Source organism: Coenobita brevimanus, chromosome 63 (assembly GCF_032717465.1).
Source record: "Coenobita brevimanus isolate Jiangsu-jjx chromosome 63, ASM3271746v2, whole genome shotgun sequence".
In the NCBI taxonomy this organism is placed as follows: domain Eukaryota; kingdom Metazoa; phylum Arthropoda; class Malacostraca; order Decapoda; family Coenobitidae; genus Coenobita; species Coenobita brevimanus.
The window spans coordinates 13637497-13656135 of NC_137016.1; the positions used below are offsets into that span (position 1 = coordinate 13637497).

The 18639-nt window shown below is 40.5% G+C and overlaps 1 pseudogene; it reads left to right on the forward strand.

The window, feature by feature from the left end:
- LOC145404375 (cholecystokinin receptor type A-like) overlaps positions 1-18639 on the forward strand; it is a 91841-nt pseudogene that overhangs the window by 43529 nt on the left and 29673 nt on the right.

Genomic DNA, 18639 nt, shown 5'->3' on the forward strand with positions numbered 1-18639 from the left:
AAAGGCGCAAAAGTTTTGAGGGAGAACGAGACTGCAGCCACTGGACAGAATGTATGAGACGTAACGTGGAAGATGGAAAGGAAAAACGAGAATTATTAAAACATGAGCAGTAGGAAAAAAGAAGAGCAAAAAATAGGTATGTGAAATGTGTGGTAATAGAAATAATGGTAGTTGGAAGAGTGGTAGAAAAGAGATGAGAAAAGTGTAGACAAAACAGCTGAAAGTGGATGCAGGAAGATATGAGAAGTACATGAAAATGAAAAGGGGAAAAATAAATAAGAACAGTGTCGATCAAAACAGAGAAAGACTCTTGTGCCCACTTTCTTTCCTCCCTTTCATGCCTGGCCTACGTTTTCCCTGCCAGATATACTTTCCATACCAGTTTTTTTTTTTTTTTTCCATGATCAAAGCCAGGCCTGAACTTATTCATATGTGGACACAGGGGCATATTGGCGTCTTTGCCGGGAATATTGTGCCAAGTTTGCCAATATGCTCCTGTATTGCTTGTGACACTTTCTCCCTCACACACACCCTGAACTCTCTCTCTCTCTCTCTCTCTCTCTCTCTCTCTCTCATCCTTCCTTCCTTCCATCCTTTTTCATTTCCCTCCATCTCATTCATCCTTCACTCTTCTCTCCATTCTCACCCCCAAAACAACCCCTCCTTATGCCCCCACCCCCTCCCTCCCCTTTTTTTTCCTCACTCCTCCACACCTCCAGTCACCTGCCACCTCATCTCACCCAAACACCTGCACAAGACAGCTCAGGTGTGCCATTAACTCCTCACATGATCCTTGCAACAATAGGCCTAATTAGGTCCTGTTTTCCTGCTTTAGTTGTGATTAACCCTTTCACCTCGGTAACTTATAATTAATTTTGTTAATGGTATCGCCAGACGATGTTGCTGACCATTTGTAGTGAAGGGATTACAGCAGAAAGTCTCCACAAACCCCTTCACAGCCTGATGTCTCTCCCTGTGCTGGGTAAAATCGTCTGAAGGTAGCAACAATAAGCTAAAAATACATTGTTGGACTGAAGGAATTAATAATTCAACAGTATTCTGAGTTCTTAATTCCTGTGCTACGAAAACGTCCTTTGTATTATATTTTTGCTGGTTCCTGATGAGTCTGTTCAGGTCATGAGGGTTAATTAGCGAGGGGTGTTACTAAAGGCTACAAAATGTACAGCGTCTCTTGTCCAAACGGTGTCTTATAACTTGAATAACACTGTCTGGAGATAACAAGAATGAAATGAAAATGACGTCCTCGGAGTAAACAGGGTTAATACTGATCCAAGACTAATTTCCATTCTTAGTCACTTCACTACGATGACGTCTTTTATATTTTTCTTGCTGCCTCCAGATGATTTTATTCCAGTTAGAAGGATTAAATACAGCGTTCAATAAGCCATTCACTCAGTTTGTATTAGGGAAACCCAAAGCAGAAGTTACTGGAAAAAATTTATAAGCTCTACATCACGAGAGGCCTTTCAATCTTTACCAACTGCAGGCAAGAAAGCCGTCAGCAGAGTGAAAGGTTAAGTTTTTGGAGGATATTGTGAAGTGAATATTTTTTCCCAACCCATACAGTTAGAAAAATCTATTCCAAGCTTAATTTAATTGTCTTTTGGCAGCACGGAAATAAAATGAGATCCTTGTGAAATGGTTAAGCTTTGGGAAGATACTAGGAAGTGGATATTTTTCTAACCCATCCAGTTATGAAAGTCTATTCCAGACTTAACTTAATTGTTTAGTTGGAACAAGAAAAATCAAATGAGATCCTCGGACAACAGAGCGTAACCTCTTCACTGCATTATATATTTTTGCTGCCACCTGACGCATCTATTAAACTCAGATGAAGCTTTTATGACTCTAGAAGTAAATAGAGCCACCAGTGACCCCTTCAGTACATTAGGTCTTTGCTATACGTGGACTCGTCTTGTAGCAGCAGGAAGGATATTTAAGTGACGTCTTTTGGCTGAATATCTCTTCTCTACGGTGAATTTTTATTATATTCTTGGAGCCTCCAGAGTTTTATTGAGCTCAGGAGAGACTTTTCGTACTGGAGGGTTTATATATATAGTTTCCATTAAATGTTTAGCTAAAAATTCTGAGATTCTCCCTAAGTTGAATACAATCTTCTGTTGTTGGTCGGATTAAGAAGATAATTAGGTCATCATAGTGAATGGGTTAATTAGATCACTGGAGAGAGACCATAAGCGGCCCATCACTGAAAGGCTTACTATACGGCTAAGCTAAAGAGGTGTTTTATGCCTCTTTGTGTTCATTTCAAGCTGGATCCTATGAACAGCGACGATACTTTGATCATTAGATTTTCTTATACATCAGTGTTCCTTAAAAGACAACTGAAATGAGAACTGGATATGATCGTGTGTGTGTGTGTGTGTGTGTGTGTGTGTGTGTGTGTGTGTGTGTGTGTGTGTGTGTGTGTGTGTGTGTGTGTGTGTGTGAGTGTGTGTGTGTGTGTGTGTGTGTGTGTGTGTGTGTGTGTGTGTGTGTGTGTGTGTGAGGAGGGGCTGTTGTCTTCTGTGGTTTACTTGAAGGTATTGATGTGTTGAAAAGAGTAGCACAAGACAGCCATTACTGGTATTAAAAACGCGATTCACGTGCCGCTTACAAGGAGATGGAAAATCGTAGAGAAAACGAGAGAAGGACTGGGAATATTTGTTTTCCTTCAGCGTGTCTGCGTCATATACATTTGTTAACCATACTTCCATTTGTTACCTGGAAGAAAAATATAATACATTCAGGTTGACCCATAATGGTTCATACAGGGGTGGTTGGGGTTTATTGCTCACATAATGCCACTCAGGGAACGGCGAGGCTGGTCCCCCTCGCCTTAAATATCAGGATTGTCTAGCCTAGCCCCGGGCCCCAACGCTCCTAATAAGGTAATAAAAGATTAGATATTGAATGAAAGTATGATACAAGTTGAATGGAATAATGTTAATAATACTAATTGTTTGTTTTCCGAATATCATATCCTTTCCACTGCCATGAAAAGAAATAGAAAAAAAAAGTAGGTATTGGAAAGAAAAAGGGAGAGAAAATTCATTTCTTGATCACACCTCTTCATTGGCAGTTATAACCCACTCACTCCCTACTCTCCAACTCTCCATTTCATACTCTCTTGCTTTCTTTCAAACTTACTCCCACATTGTCATTTCCACGCACTGTCAAACTAATCTCTCTCTCATTCCTTCATCCTCACTAATTCGTCCACTTTCACACTCACTTTCACCCTCATTCATTAATATTTCACACTTAAACAAACTTTCGCTCTCTCAAATTCTTATTTTGTTTTCCCTCCTACATTTAATCTGTTTCACATATATGCACATTTTATTGTATTGGCGGACATGCAGTTTTGATCTGATATCACGGCAATAAAATAACACATTTGTGTAACTTGTATTTTAATTTTGAGTTAGCTAACCCCCCTTCTCTTCAGGTATTGGCGTGGCAGGTAATTCTCATTCATCATCACTACCTTCAGTTTCATCGTGATCATCTTTCCTCACATTCTCACCTCACACTTCTTAACCCCGTCCCTAATAATCTCAACCCTACCAACCTCACGTCTCCTAATGTTACCCCTACTAATCTCACTTCTACTACTTTCAACCCTTCTCATTGCATCGATCCTAATGTCACCCAATAAATCACATCACTAGCCTACCAGACTGATTCCTCCTAATTTTATCCCTACTTATCTCATCCCTATTAATATTCAACCCTACTGCATCTACTAATCTCACCCATCCTAATCTCACCCCTACTAATCTCACAAACACAATACTCTCACCCCACCATAATCTCACAAACATCATACCCTCACTCCACCATAATCTCACCCTGCCAGTGTCGTCCCTCTGATCTCACCTCCTTCCCCTGCAGGTTCATCGTGATCGTGTTCCCTGTGCGGTCCCGGTCCCTGTGTACCATGAGCAACTGTCGCCGCTCCATGCTGTTCGTGTGGGTCACCTCACTGCTGCTGGCCTCGCCCGTCATCAGGGTCATGGTAAGTTAACTGTGATCACAGCAGGTCATCTGGGGTCATCGTAGGTCAACTGGGGCATAGTAGGTTCGACTGGGTAATGGTACTGTATGTCAGGCTGAATCATGATAGGTGAGAGTGAGTTTTGATAGACTGTGTAAGGTTATGGTAGAGTACGTCAGGTTGCGGCATGAAATTGGAGAGTTAGACTGCATCATGGTTGGCCACATGGGGTCAGGGAAGGTCAGACGGGCCATGGGAGGCAGGCTGCGTCATGGTAGAACATATTGAGGGATGGCAGGTAATGCCTGGTTTCCGTATAGTAATCATACTCGGTGTTGAGCCCTATTTTTGTTGGTTAAGAAAGCTCCTCAGCTTCTTAGTCTTTCTAGTTGATTTCATCGTAGGTGTTGAGCAACACTATGTGTGTATGATACATAACGAAGACGTGCTGGGGAGGAAAGCCTTTCACAATACGATCTTCAGAGTATGATTAGTTTTCGTCGCAAACGAAGGTGCTTATTGTGCTGGAACGTTGCGGAGTCACACTTGCCAGCTACAGCTTTGCCGTCACAGGATCACGAAAGCGGCCGTCACAGGAACACGAAAGTGGCCAAAGCACCCCACCAGAGGACATTACCCTGATCTTTCTCACAAACATATGCTCACACTTATACATGCAAAAGCTGTGTGTGCCTTGACCCCCCATTTCATCAACAAAACCATTGCAGAAGCACAAAAGTACCCAAAACACTCCCTCACTGGACATTAATGGGGACGATTTTTTGGAATGTGTTATTGAATCCTCAGTGAAAGAAGGTGCAGGTATCATTAAGAAAGTTTGTCTGGGTTTGGAACTTGTGTTACATACATATATGCAAACTCACCGCCAGTACTATAGTCTGTTTTACATATATTGGCCAGTAAGCCAAGGAAAAATTTAAGAAACTGTTGTTAACTGGGAAGAGTTCAGTAACAGGTAGTTATGTATGATCCTACAAATTTATAGACAGTGAAATCTTCATAGGTTTAGGAGGCATGCTAGTTAGATTGTGAATGATAAGGTACAGCTTTTCTAGGTAATGTTGGTTGTTCGATGAGCTAAACTATAGAGTGAACCGAACAAACCATTTATATAAATTGTTGAGAGAGAGAGAGAGAGAGAGAGAGAGAGAGAGAGAGAGAGAGAGAGAGAGAGAATATTCCCTTCAAGAATCATCGGAAGTCTCAATCTTTTTTCCCCTTATTTTTCTCCAGCTCCTCTCTTTATCTCTTTTGCTTCCTCAGAGGTCTCCCAAAGTCTGTCCTTTCCGTAATGGTCAATTCCGAGGCAGAGAGGGGTGAAAAAGAGTCTAGGCAGAAAAACTATGGAACAGGAAATGAAATGGGATAGATCATGGGACACACACACACACACACACACACACACACACACACACACACCATTTTTACTACACAGAGTCCATTCTCATATCCTGGTTTATTAATATTTTTTTCATGTCCTGTAAGATTTGGCAACTTGCTTAGTTTTCATTAGTGTGAAATAGTAAATCTGTATAATCACTTTGGTTACAACTGTACTTACATGTTATTTTCAGTATTATTTTCACATGATATTGAGTGATTTTAATATTTTTCGTGTTCCTTACATTCATGATGAAGGTTTTGGTTTCTCACTTAAAAGCCATGTGTGTGTGTGTGTGTGTGTGTGTGTCTGTTATATTTATGAGAATTCTCTGAACACTTAAATATACAAGTTTTCTTTCCTTTTAGCTATATATGCGTTATATCACGTTTTCCCAGGTATCTTTGAAAAAAGAAAGAGAATTTCGTGTTGGCACCGATTACTCTCCAGTATTAATTTTCCTTTCTTTCAGCCGGTGTAATTGAAAATAACAAGTTCTTTCCTCGTAACTCCAGCTCTTATCTAATCACTGGCTCTTCAATGCCACTTCCTTTATCACTGTTGCTGTTATACTCTATTTTCTTCTCTCCTTTATTCCTTTCTCTATCATCGCATTTTTCTTGTTTTAGTCTCGCCGATACAAAACTTTTTTACGCATTATAAAAGGGACTATATCAAGCACCTCCAGGTTGAAAAGTTTCTCACAACCTGAACAGAATCGTGTAGAAATAATATGAATGGATTAAAAATCGACGTATTCACCGATTCCCGTTTTGCTTCAGTATTTGCAGTGTTTCATTTATATTTCAGTCACACTTCTCATATATGCTGTGATTTTGTCACTTATTTTGCTTGCTCATTTCTTGTTCCTTTCTTTACTTGACTCTCTCTCTCTCTCTCTCTCTCTTTCTGTGTGTGTGTGTGTGTGTGTGTGCACTTTTATCAAGATAGGAGAATCCAGAAACGAAGGCAGCCAAATTCGAGCCTTTCACGGTCTAAGCAAAAGAGACCTATTTTCAAGATCCTCTGAATTCGAGACGCCTTAGCAGTGTACATGTAAAAGTCTGGAGGGTCGTAGGTAGTGAAAAGATTAGATTCAGGACGACTGCTCTTGACCTGACTAATTGTGTTCTTGAAAGACTGAGATTAATAATGTGCTTTCCAGTAGATTAATAGAGTTGGCGGAAACAACGCATAGTCGTAAGTGGTCACACACACACACACACACACACACACACACACACACAATTATTGCAGAGAAAAAAACGGTTACTGATATAAAAATGTATTCGGGGAATGTAGTGGAATAAAGAGTGGTTACTGGCAATAGCATTATCACATAAGTTTCTGTGACTTACTCCCAGCTGAATAAAACATGTGTGACATTACCCGATTTACATTACTAAAGTTATTCCGACCATTGGAGAGTTAACAAGGTGGATCAGCGAGTGGAGACAAATGCCAGAGGTGGTGATGAATGCTAGTTTCCTTTGTGATGACTGCTAAGAATGGAGAAAGCAGTATGTTTTCCAGTGTGGAGCAAAAAATTTCGAAGAATTTTGATCGTCAGTAAAAATAGGAGAGAAAATCACTACAAAGTTAATTAGTTATTAGCAAGAAACCTGTACCCAAGGTGGAGATAATTTAGAAACATCAAGTTGGGCAACACGATAACAAGTGAGATCATGGCGCAAAAAACAGCCATTTTCTCGGGAGTGAGTTTGTAACAGGAAGGAGGATACAGAAAAAGAGGTTGCTGTCAGTAGCCCCAGAGGAAGAAAACATGAAGGAAAAACGAAGCTGTGAGGAGAAGAATGTTGTTTTGAAAAGCGAAAAAGTGCAAGGGAAGGTAATCATTGTTGCAAAAGCTAACTTCTTCACTTCAAAGGCATATTAATTATGTTATTATACCCGCTCGGTCGAAGAGAGAAAGTGTGTGTGTGTGTGTGTGTGTGTGTGAGAGAGAGAGAGAGAGAGAGAGAGAGAGAGAGAGAGAACCAGTCAAACAGTTTTTATCCGATTTTAACCAAACTTAGTGGGGAGGTTGGCAGCCAAGGGGTTGACCTATATATTGTCTTTGAGAACAATAGATCTAAGGTCAAGGTCACGGGAGTAGAGCAGCGCATGACCTAGCAAGGTCAGCTAAAATCATTTTTATCCTTTATAGACCGATCTTCGAGGTAGGATGGAGAGTAAGGTAAGGGCATCGACTTTGTGAACAACCAGCCAAAGGTCAAGGCCACGGTTCAGGGGCAATTATTGAACCGTGTATCAGCGCGTAAAAAGAAGTAAGGTTTTATGTTTTGACCCAGACTTGATGGAAGGACTGACGATTACCAAAAAGGTTGACTTACTGTTTTTGAGAACAATAGGACGATGTCCCACGGCAAGGTCAGATTAAACGGTTTCTTTTTCAGATTTGACCAAACTCTGTGGAAGGCATCAAGGTTACTCGAGGATAAAGAGATTCGATTTTAAGAACAATCAGTTAAAGACCAAAGCCACAGGGAAAGGTCAAAGATCAAGGTCACATGTCAAGGCCAGTTCATACAGTTTTAATCCAATTTAAACTAAACTTGGTGAACGTGTTAAGGGTCACACAAGGACGAAGTCCCAGTGGGCAAATGTCACATTTTTCACGTGGAAAAGATGTGGACTGGAGACGTCTAAAAGATGTAGATCTCTGGTCTTTTTTTATAGTTCGTTTCACGAGAATTTAAGCACGTGTAATAGACATGTTGAAATTCATGAGTAATACACAGTAATATCTGGTGGAATAAATCACATGCATGCAAATTAGGAAAGCTGTCTAGACACCAAATGCATAAAAAAATATACATTCACTCCCTAACTCCAGCAAGTTCTTCCTATGCTGAATAAAAGTAATAATTTAGCCACAATAAATTGTCAGATTCATCAATCATCAGAGCATTGTTAGCTTATAAGTCGATTAACTCATACCGACTATAATTTATTCAGCTTGGGAAGAACTTGTGGGATCTAGGGAGTGAATGTAAATTATTTTTACTCATTTGATTTCTAGCCCCTGAAGCGCGGATCGTCGTGTTTGCGACGCTCGCCAAAAAGGACATAACGGCGGATTGTCCCATTTGCGATTCGAGTTAATTTTGAATGAACGCGGGCAAGGATGTTCCCTTTAGCTACAATTAGCATACTTTACCTTTGTACTACTGACCTCCGTTGTTGCCAAGTATCGCGTTTTCCCCCCTCCCCCCCCACCACGGCCCGGCCAGCCTGGCTGTGATATATGGCAGCGCTCTGACTGCTCAGAACTGTAAATCTGCGCTCTCCTCTCACAAGCAGTTTATGCTAATAGGAAACGCTTGTTTCCCCAGTTATCACACTAGCTTTTTTTCGCGTGGTTTGCCCCTGTTTAGCGTCAGTTTACTGCAGGCTTTCAAAGTGACATTATGGCGAGTTCTAGCTCTTCTGAGTCAGTGCGAGTGGCCGACAGGAACAAGAATAAAGTGACGGGCGTAAGGCAGAATAAAAAGCACGCCGCGGTGATCTTTTGGGAAGTGATATGATTGAAAATAATGTAGTATACGTGTTTTTAGCTGTGAAAACGGAAATGTTTGTTGAGTGACGGGAAGACTGCCGCAGTGCTGCATGTTGGCCGTATGCTTCGTTGATTTTAGCCTTATTTTCAGTGCTTGTTGTACAAATAAGGATTCCAAACTACCTGTAAGTTGTAGTATAAAGTTTACTGTGACAGAATGAGGCTGTGGCAGAGGGGAAACCGGGTTGCTGGAGGTGTGAAAGTGAAGATTTTGTTACCCAACTTTGCAAGTCTCCACAAGTCCTTCGGTAGTCCACGAAGGCTCAACACCTGTCTCTGGAGAAAGCTGAATGTAAGTACTATCTGCCATACCAAGTATAATGTTCTAGGGTTAATCTCTGATTTTTGGCTAATATTTTCCTTCAGGTACTCAGACCGCGATCCAACCCCGCCACCCGGGGGGGGGGGGTCGGCTGTCCATGGCCGCGCTTTAGGGGCTAGAGAGCCTTCCTAATTTAAGTCGTATAAACTTGTCTAATGATTGATAAAATAAACTGTCAAGATGCATCGTTATCATCAATGGGTTAATTTTCAATAATGTACAAACTATATATATGTCCTGCAAGATTCATATACTGCATACAGTACTGTAATTACATCAGTATAGTTAAGGTATAGTGAACAGAACCCACGAAACTTGGTTTGACTATAAGGTGCAATACATTAATGGTCTACACAAGATTGGACACTGATGAATATAGGTATGTTTAAAATTAATACACAGAGTAGTTGTTTAATTTATATATTGTGTATTACAGAAAAATCATTCACATTGCTATCTTAAAGAGTTGATAAGGTGAAAAGCTTTGGATTCCACCTTCTGCAGAAGAGCTCTATGTGACAAAAAGAAAGTAATTAATCAGAGAAATAAATTAAGGCAACTAATTAGGAAAAAATAAAATGCCATAGGGGAACTTAACGGTATACTAAAGGTTAACAGGGGATCAGATAGGACGGTAAGGATAGCAGACAACCAACAACCATCAGCACATTCAGCAGAGTGTTCGTTTCAGTAGCCAGGTCCATTGCTTCTCTTAGGGTACAAAAGAAAATATAAATACAATAAACAATTTCTGGGAGCACTGTGAAAAACAAAAAACTACTTAGATGCTACCACGAAGAAAAATAATGTACAGTGTGGGTTCTGTGTGACAAATGGAGAAGCTGTCCACCATCCACTTAAGGAGAGTGCTGGCTGCGTGGTATGTGCGGTTCTATACATGTAGGAGAATTACAGTGTTAGATTATCTGAAAAAATAAAACATAGATATTAGTTTCAAGACAACAATAAGTACAGTAAATCAGGGAATTTTTTCTTTTGTTCAGTCATAGTACAGTGGGCTCGGACAGTACGTGAGTTCACAGTACGCAAATCACATAGTATGCAAGTGACCAAAAATAATAACCAAAAAACCTTCACTGCGCGAGTTTAGCCCACAATACGCGAGGTAGAGGCAAGGAGTGGCCCAAAACTGCTATTTTCCCTGACTAAGAGACCCCCCTCCCCGCACGTGTCCATTGCAACTTACAGGCTCTTGGGGAATGTGCTCAAGAGGATTCTACAGTAAGATTTTGCCAATAACGACTTCGACAATAACGTTTTCGGCAATAACATTAAGTTAAAATAGAACCCAGCTTCTTTAATAATGTTTGGATTCGCTTGAATGACAGTTATTTCACGAATGCTAAGTTGTTATACAGCAAATAAGTCCATAACAAGATAAGGAATGAAGCAGACAAACAAGGAGAGATGAAGGAAATTGCCGAAAATGTGAGCAGTAGCACGATGGAGGATCCTCCCCTCACCACCTCCCCTGACTCGCCCGCCACAGTCCTCTCACCTCCAATGCCCCCCCCCCGACTCACCAGCCGCCTCCAGCTTCGTAGTCCTACCTGCTTCACCTGGCATACCTGCAACCACCACCATAAAGACTTACTGCGGTCTGGAAGAAGTGTAACATTCGACAGGCCGTAAATTTCTTCATCAAAGCCTGGAATAATACAACACTGGCAACTGTTAAACACGCGCAGTGCAGTGGGTGATGCAGCGGGGGCACTCTAAATGTGTTGCCGCGCCTCAGAACCCCTGTTATTTACGTCCATCAGGCCTGATGTCTACTGTTGTTAAAGTGACTGACCATATTTTTTTTATCATAGCTATATCTGCAGTATACAGTATGTCTGAAAAAGTTTCCCTCTATTGTTGTCTCTAAGGGTCAATAAATGTCAAGGCATATGGGGGTACTGCCCATATGTAATTTTTCCAATAAGATTATGTATTCACAGTGCGCTATTTCAAAGTACGTGAGGACCAGGACCACCCATCCACTCTTGTAATGTGCGAGCCCACTCTATTTTTTTTTTTTTCAATATAGGTAAGAAATAACCCTTTTTTGCATGATTTAGGGAACACCTTCCACCGCAAATGAATCCTAAGGCTTGTAATTGGGTTAAGTCAAATTCAAAACAATATCCTTAAACTGTACTATGTATATATATACAAATTTAATTATTTCTCTGGGAAGAGGATTTACTCATATTTTGATTTTAACTGACAATACTTTCAGCTGCAAATGATCACATACTTACCCAACCGTCCTAACTCCCATTAATGGGTTGAAGTCAAGTACGAGATGAAAACTGTAAACTCTAACAAATTATTTACCTTTTAGTATTAACCTAACCAAATCTAACCTAATCTAACTTAATCTGGCCTAATCTCTATGCACGAAGTCATATATGAAATTAAAAAAAGGGAAATAAAACTGAACGAAGTGCTTTTTAATCTGTTAACTGCAGCATTAGGTTTTGTGGTCGATCCCCCCATGCACAAAAAGTTTTTTTCTTTTTTTCAGAAATAATTTTTGCACTTGTAATTGAAAGCGTGCATGGAAAAGAATAGGAAACCAATTATGAGTTCATTATTTACTTTAGTTTGGCCGTGGTACACTATTTGTGGACATTTGTGTGTGTGTGTGTGTGTGTGTGTGCACTTTTATCAAGATAGGAGAATCCAGAAAGGAAGGCAGCCAAATTCGAGCCTTTCACGGTCTAAGCAAAAGAGACCTATTTTCAAGATCCTCTGAATTCGAGACGCCTTAGCAGTGTACATGTAAAAGTCTGGAGGGTCGTAGGCAGCGAAAAGATTAGATTCAGGACGACTGCTCTTGACCTGACTAATTGTGTTCTTGAAAGACTGAGATTAATAATGTGCTTTCCAGTAGATTAATAGAGTTGGCGGAAGCAACGCATCGTCGTAAGTGGTCACACACACACACACACACACACACACACACACACAATTATTGCAGAGAAAAAACCGGTTACTGATATAAAAATGTATTCGGGGAATGTAGTGGAATAAAGAGTGGTTACTGGCAATAGCATTATCACATAAGTTTCTGTGACTTACTCCCAACTGAATAAAACATGTGTGACGTTACCCGATTTACATTACTAAAGTTATTCCGACCACTGGAGAGTTAACAAGGTGGATCAGCGAGTGGAGACAAATGCCAGAGGTGGTGATAAATGCTAGTTTCCTTTGTGATGACTGCTAAGAATGGAGAAAGCAGTATGTTTTCCAGTGTGGAGCAAAAAATTTCGAAGAATTTTGATCGTCAGTAAAAATAGGAGAGAAAATCACTACAAAGTTAATTAGTTATTAGCAAGAAACTTGTACCCAAGGTGGAGATAATTTAGAAACATCAAGTTGGGCAACACGATAACAAGTGAGATCATGGCGCAAAAAACAGCCATGTTCTCCGGAGTGAGTTTATAACAAGAAGGAGGATACAGAAAAAGGGGCTGCTGTCAGTACCCCCAGAGGAAGAGAATATGAAGGAAGAACGAAGCTGTGAGGAGGAGAATGTTGTTTTGAAAAGCGAAAAATGCAAGGAAAGGTAATCATTGTTGCAAAAGCTAACTTCTTCACTTCAAAGGCATATAAATTATGTTATTATACCCGCTCGGTCAAAGAAAGAAAGGGTGTTTTGTGTGTGTGTGTGTGTGTGTGTGTGTGTGTGTGTGTGTGTGTGCGTGTGTGTGTGTGTGTGAGAGAGAGAGAGAGAGAGAGAGAGAGAGAGAGAGAAAGAGAGAGAGAAAACCAGTCAAACAGTTTTTATCCGATTTTAACCAAACTTAGTGGGGAGGTTGGCAGCCAAGGGGTTGACCTATATATTGTCTTTGAGAACAATAGATCTAAGGTCAAGGTCACGGGAGTAGAGCAGCGCAAGACCTAGCAAGGTCAGCTAAAATCATTTTTATCCTTTATAGACCGATCTTCGAGGAAGGATGGAGAGTAAGGTAAGGGCATCGACTTTGTGAACAACCAGCCAAAGGTCAAGGCCACGGTTCAGGGGCAAATATTGAACGGTGTATCAGTGTGTAAAAAGAAGTAAGGTTTTATGTTTTGACCCAGACTTGATGGAAGGACTGACGATTACCAAAAAGGTTGACTTACTGCTTTTGAGAACTATAGGACGATGTCCCACGGCAAGGTCAGATTAAACGGTTTCTTTTTTCAGATTTGACCAAACTCTGTGGAAGGCATCAAGGTTAGTCGAGGATAAAGAGATTCGATTTTAAGAACAATCAGTTAAAGACGAAAGCCACAGGGAAAGGTCAAAGATCAAGGTCACATGTCAAGGTCAGTTCATACAGTTTTAATCCGATTTAAACTAAACTTGGTGAACGTGTTAAGGGTCACACAAGGACGAAGTCCCATTGGGCAAATGTCACATTTTTCACGTGGAAAAGATGTGGACTGGAGACATCTAAAAGATGTGGCTCTCAGGTCTTTTTTGATAGTTCGTTTCACGAGAATTTAAGCACGTGTAATAGACATGTTGAAATTCATGAGTAATACACAGTAATATCTGGTGGAATAAATCACATGCATGCAAATTAGGAAAGCTGTCTAGAAACCAAATGCATAAAAAAATATACATTCACTCCCTAACTCCAGCAAGTTCTTCCTATGCTGAATAAAAGTAATAATTTAGCCACAATAAATTGTCAGATTCATCAATCATCAGAGCATTGTTAGCTTATAAGTCGATTAACTCATACCGACTATAATTTATTCAGCTTAGGAAGAACTTGTGGGATCTAGGGCTTGAATGTAAATTATTTTTACCCATTTGATTTCTAGCCCCTGAAGCGCGGATCGTCGTGTTTGCGACGCTCGCCAAAAAGGACATAATGGCGGATCATCGCATTTGCAATTCGAGTTAATTTTGAATAAACGCGGGCAAGGATGTTCCAACTGGTATTGTCTATCAGTACCATCATCCTTTAGCTACAAGTAGCATACTTTACCTTTGTACTACTGACCTCCGTTGTTGCCAAGTATCGCGTTTTTCCCCCCTCCCCCCCCTAACCACGGCCCGGCCAGCCTGGCTGTGATATATGGCAGCACTCTGCTAAGAACTGTAAATCTGCACTCTCCTCTCACAAGCAGTTTATGCTAATAGGAAACGCTTGTTTCCCCAGTTCTCACACTAGCTTTTTTTTCGCGTGGTTTGCGCCTGTTTAGCGTCAGTTTACCGCAGGCTTTCAAAGTGACATTATGGCGAGTTCTAGCTCTTCTGAGTCAGTGTGAGCAGCCGACAGGAACAAGAATAAAGTGACGGGCGTAAGGCAGGATAAAAAGCACGCCGCGGTGATCTTTTGGGAAGTAATATGATTGAAAATAATGTAGTATACGTGTTTTTAGCTGTGAAAATGGAAATGTTTGTTGAGTGACAGGAAGACCGCCGCAGCGCTGCATGTCGGCCGTATGCTTCGTTGATTTTAGACTTATTTTCAGTGCTTATTGTACAAATACGGATTCCAAACTACCTGTACGTTGTAGTATAAAGTTTACTGTGACAGAATGAGGCTGTGGTAGAGGGGAAATCGGGTTGCTGAAGGTGTGAAAGTGAAGATTTTGTTACCCAACTTTTGCAAGTCTCCACAAGTCCTTAGGTAGTCCACGAAGGCTCAACACCTGTCTCTGGAGAAAGCTGAATGTAAGTACTCTCTGCCATACCAAGTATAATGTTCTAGGGTTAATCTCTGATTTTTGGCTAATATTTTCCTTCAGGTACTCAGACCGCGATCCAACCCGGCCACCCGGGGGGGGGGGGGTCGGCTGTCCATAGCCGCGCTTTAGGGGCTAGAGAGCCTTCCTAATTTAAGTCGTATAAACTTGTCTAATGATTGATAAAATAAACTGTCAAGATGCATCATTATCATCAACGGGTTAAGTTTCAATAATGTACAAACTATATAAATGTCCTGCAAGATTCATATACTGCATACAGTACTGTAACTACATCAGTATAGTTAAGGTATAGTGAACAGAACCCACGAAACTTGGTTTGACTATAAGGTGCAATACATTAATGGTCTGCACAAGATTGGACACTAACGAATATAGGTATGTTTAAAAATAATACGCAGAGTAGTTGTTTAATTTATATATTGTGTATTACAGAAAAATCATTCACATTGCTATCTTAAAGAGTGGATGAGGTGAAAAGCTTTGGATTCCACCTTCTGCAGAAGAGCTCTATGTGACAAAAAGAAAGTAATTAATCAGAGAAATAAATTAAGGCAACTAATTAGGAAAAAATAAAATGCCATAGGGGAACTTAACGGTATACTAAAGGTTAACAGGGGATCAGATAGGACGGTAAGGATAGCAGACAACCAACAACCATCAGCACATTCAGCAGAGTGTTCGTTTCAGTAGCCAGGTCCATTGCTTCTCTTAGGGTACAAAAGAAAATATAAATACAATAAACAATTTCTGGGAGCACTGTGAAAAACAAAAAACTACTTAGATGCTACCACGAAGAAAAATAATGTACAGTGTGGGTTCTGTGTGACAAATGGAGAAGCTGTCCACCATCCACTTAAGGAGAGTGCTGGCTGCGTGGTATGTGCGGTTCTATACATGTAGGAGAATTACAGTGTTAGATTATCTGAAAAAATAAAACATAGATATTAGTTTCAAGACAACAATAAGTACAGTAAATCAGGGAATTTTTTCTTTTGTTCAGTCATAGTACAGTGGGCTCGGACAGTACGTGAGTTCACAGTACGCAAATCACATAGTATGCAAGTGACCAAAAATAATAACCAAAAAACCTTCACTGCGCGAGTTTAGCCCACAATACGCGAGGTAGAGGCAAGGAGTGGCCCAAAACTGCTATTTTCCCTGACTAAGAGACCCCCCTCCCCGCAAGTGTCCATTGCAACTTACAGGCTCTTGGGGAATGTGCTCAAGAGGATTCTACAGTAAGATTTTGCCAATAACGACTTCGACAATAACGTTTTCGGCAATAACATTAAGTTAAAATAGAACCCAGCTTCTTTAATAATGTTTGGATTCGCTTGAATGACAGTTATTTCACGAATGCTAAGTTGTTATACAGCAAATAAGTCCATAACAAGATAAGGAATGAAGCAGACAAACAAGGAGAGATGAAGGAAATTGCCGAAAATGTGAGCAGTAGCACGATGGAGGATCCTCCCCTCACCACCTCCCCTGACTCGCCCGCCACAGTCCTCTCACCTCCAATGCCCCCCCCCCCGACTCACCAGCCGCCTCCAGCTCCAAAGTCCTACCTGCTTCACCTGGCATACCTGCAACCACCACCATAAAGACTTACTGCGGTCTGGAAGAAGTGTAACATTCGACAGGCCGTAAATTTCTTCATCAAAGCCTGGAATAATACAACACTGGCAACTGTTAAACACGCGCAGTGCAGTGGGTGATGCAGCGGGGGCACTCTAAATGTGTTGCCGCGCCTCAGAACCCCTGTTATTTACGTCCATCAGGCCTGATGTCTACTGTTGTTAAAGTGACTGACCATATTTTTTTTATCATAGCTATATCTGCAGTATACAGTATGTCTGAAAAAGTTTCCCTCTATTGTTGTCTCTAAGGGTCAATAAATGTCAAGGCATATGGGGGTACTGCCCATATGTAATTTTTCCAATAAGATTATGTATTCACAGTGCGCTATTTCAAAGTACGTGAGGACCAGGACCACCCATCCACTCTTGTAATGTGCGAGCCCACTCTATTTTTTTTTTTTCAATAAGGTAAGAAATAACCCTTTTTTGCATGATTTAGGGAACATCTTCCACCGCAAATGAATCCTAAGGCTTGTAATTGGGTTAAGTCAAATTCAAAACAATATCCTTAAACTGTACTATGTATATATATACAAATTTAATTATTTCTCTGGGAAGAGGATTTACTCATATTTTGATTTTAACTGACAATACTTTCAGCTGCAAATTATCACATACTTACCCAACCGTCCTAACTCCCATTAATGGGTTGAAGTCAAGTACGAGATGAAAACTGTAAACTCTAACAAATTATTTACCTTTTAGTATTAACCTAACCAAATCTAACCTAATCTAACTTAATCTGGCCTAATCTCTATGCACGAAGTCATATATGAAATTAAAAAAAGGGAAATAAAACTGAACGAAGTGCTTTTTAATCTGTTAACTGCAGCATTAGGTTTTGTGGTCGATCCCCCCATGCACAAAAAGTTTTTTTCTTTTTTTCAGAAATAATTTTTGCACTTGTAATTGAAAGCGTGCATGGAAAAGAATAGGAAACCAATTATGAGTTCATTATTTACTTTAGTTTGGCCGTGGTACACTATTTGTGGACATTTGTGTGTGTGTGTGTGTGTGTGTGTGCACTTTTATCAAGATAGGAGAATCCAGAAAGGAAGGCAGCCAAATTCGAGCCTTTCACGGTCTAAGCAAAAGAGACCTATTTTCAAGATCCTCTGAATTCGAGACGCCTTAGCAGTGTACATGTAAAAGTCTGGAGGGTCGTAGGCAGCGAAAAGATTAGATTCAGGACGACTGCTCTTGACCTGACTAATTGTGTTCTTGAAAGACTGAGATTAATAATGTGCTTTCCAGTAGATTAATAGAGTTGGCGGAAGCAACGCATCGTCGTAAGTGGTCACACACACACACACACACACACACACACACACACACACACACACACACACACACACACACAATTATTGCAGAGAAAAAACCGGTTACTGATATAAAAATGTATTCGGGGAATGTAGTGGAATAAAGAGTGGTTACTGGCAATAGCATTATCACATAAGTTTCTGTGACTTACTCCCAACTGAATAAAACATGTGTGACGTTACCCGATTTACATTACTAAAGTTATTCCGACCACTGGAGAGTTAACAAGGTGGATCAGCGAGTGGAGACAAATGCCAGAGGTGGTGATAAATGCTAGTTTCCTTTTGTGATGACTGCTAAGAATGGAGAAAGCAGTATGTTTTCCAGTGTGGAGCAAAAAATTTCGAAGAATTTTGATCGTCAGTAAAAATAGGAGAGAAAATCACTACAAAGTTAATTAGTTATTAGCAAGAAACTTGTACCCAAGGTGGAGATAATTTAGAAACATCAAGTTGGGCAACACGATAACAAGTGAGATCATGGCGCAAAAAACAGCCATGTTCTCCGGAGTGAGTTTATAACAAGAAGGAGGATACAGAAAAAGGGGCTGCTGTCAGTACCCCCAGAGGAAGAGAATATGAAGGAAGAACGAAGCTGTGAGGAGGAGAATGTTGTTTTGAAAAGCGAAAAATG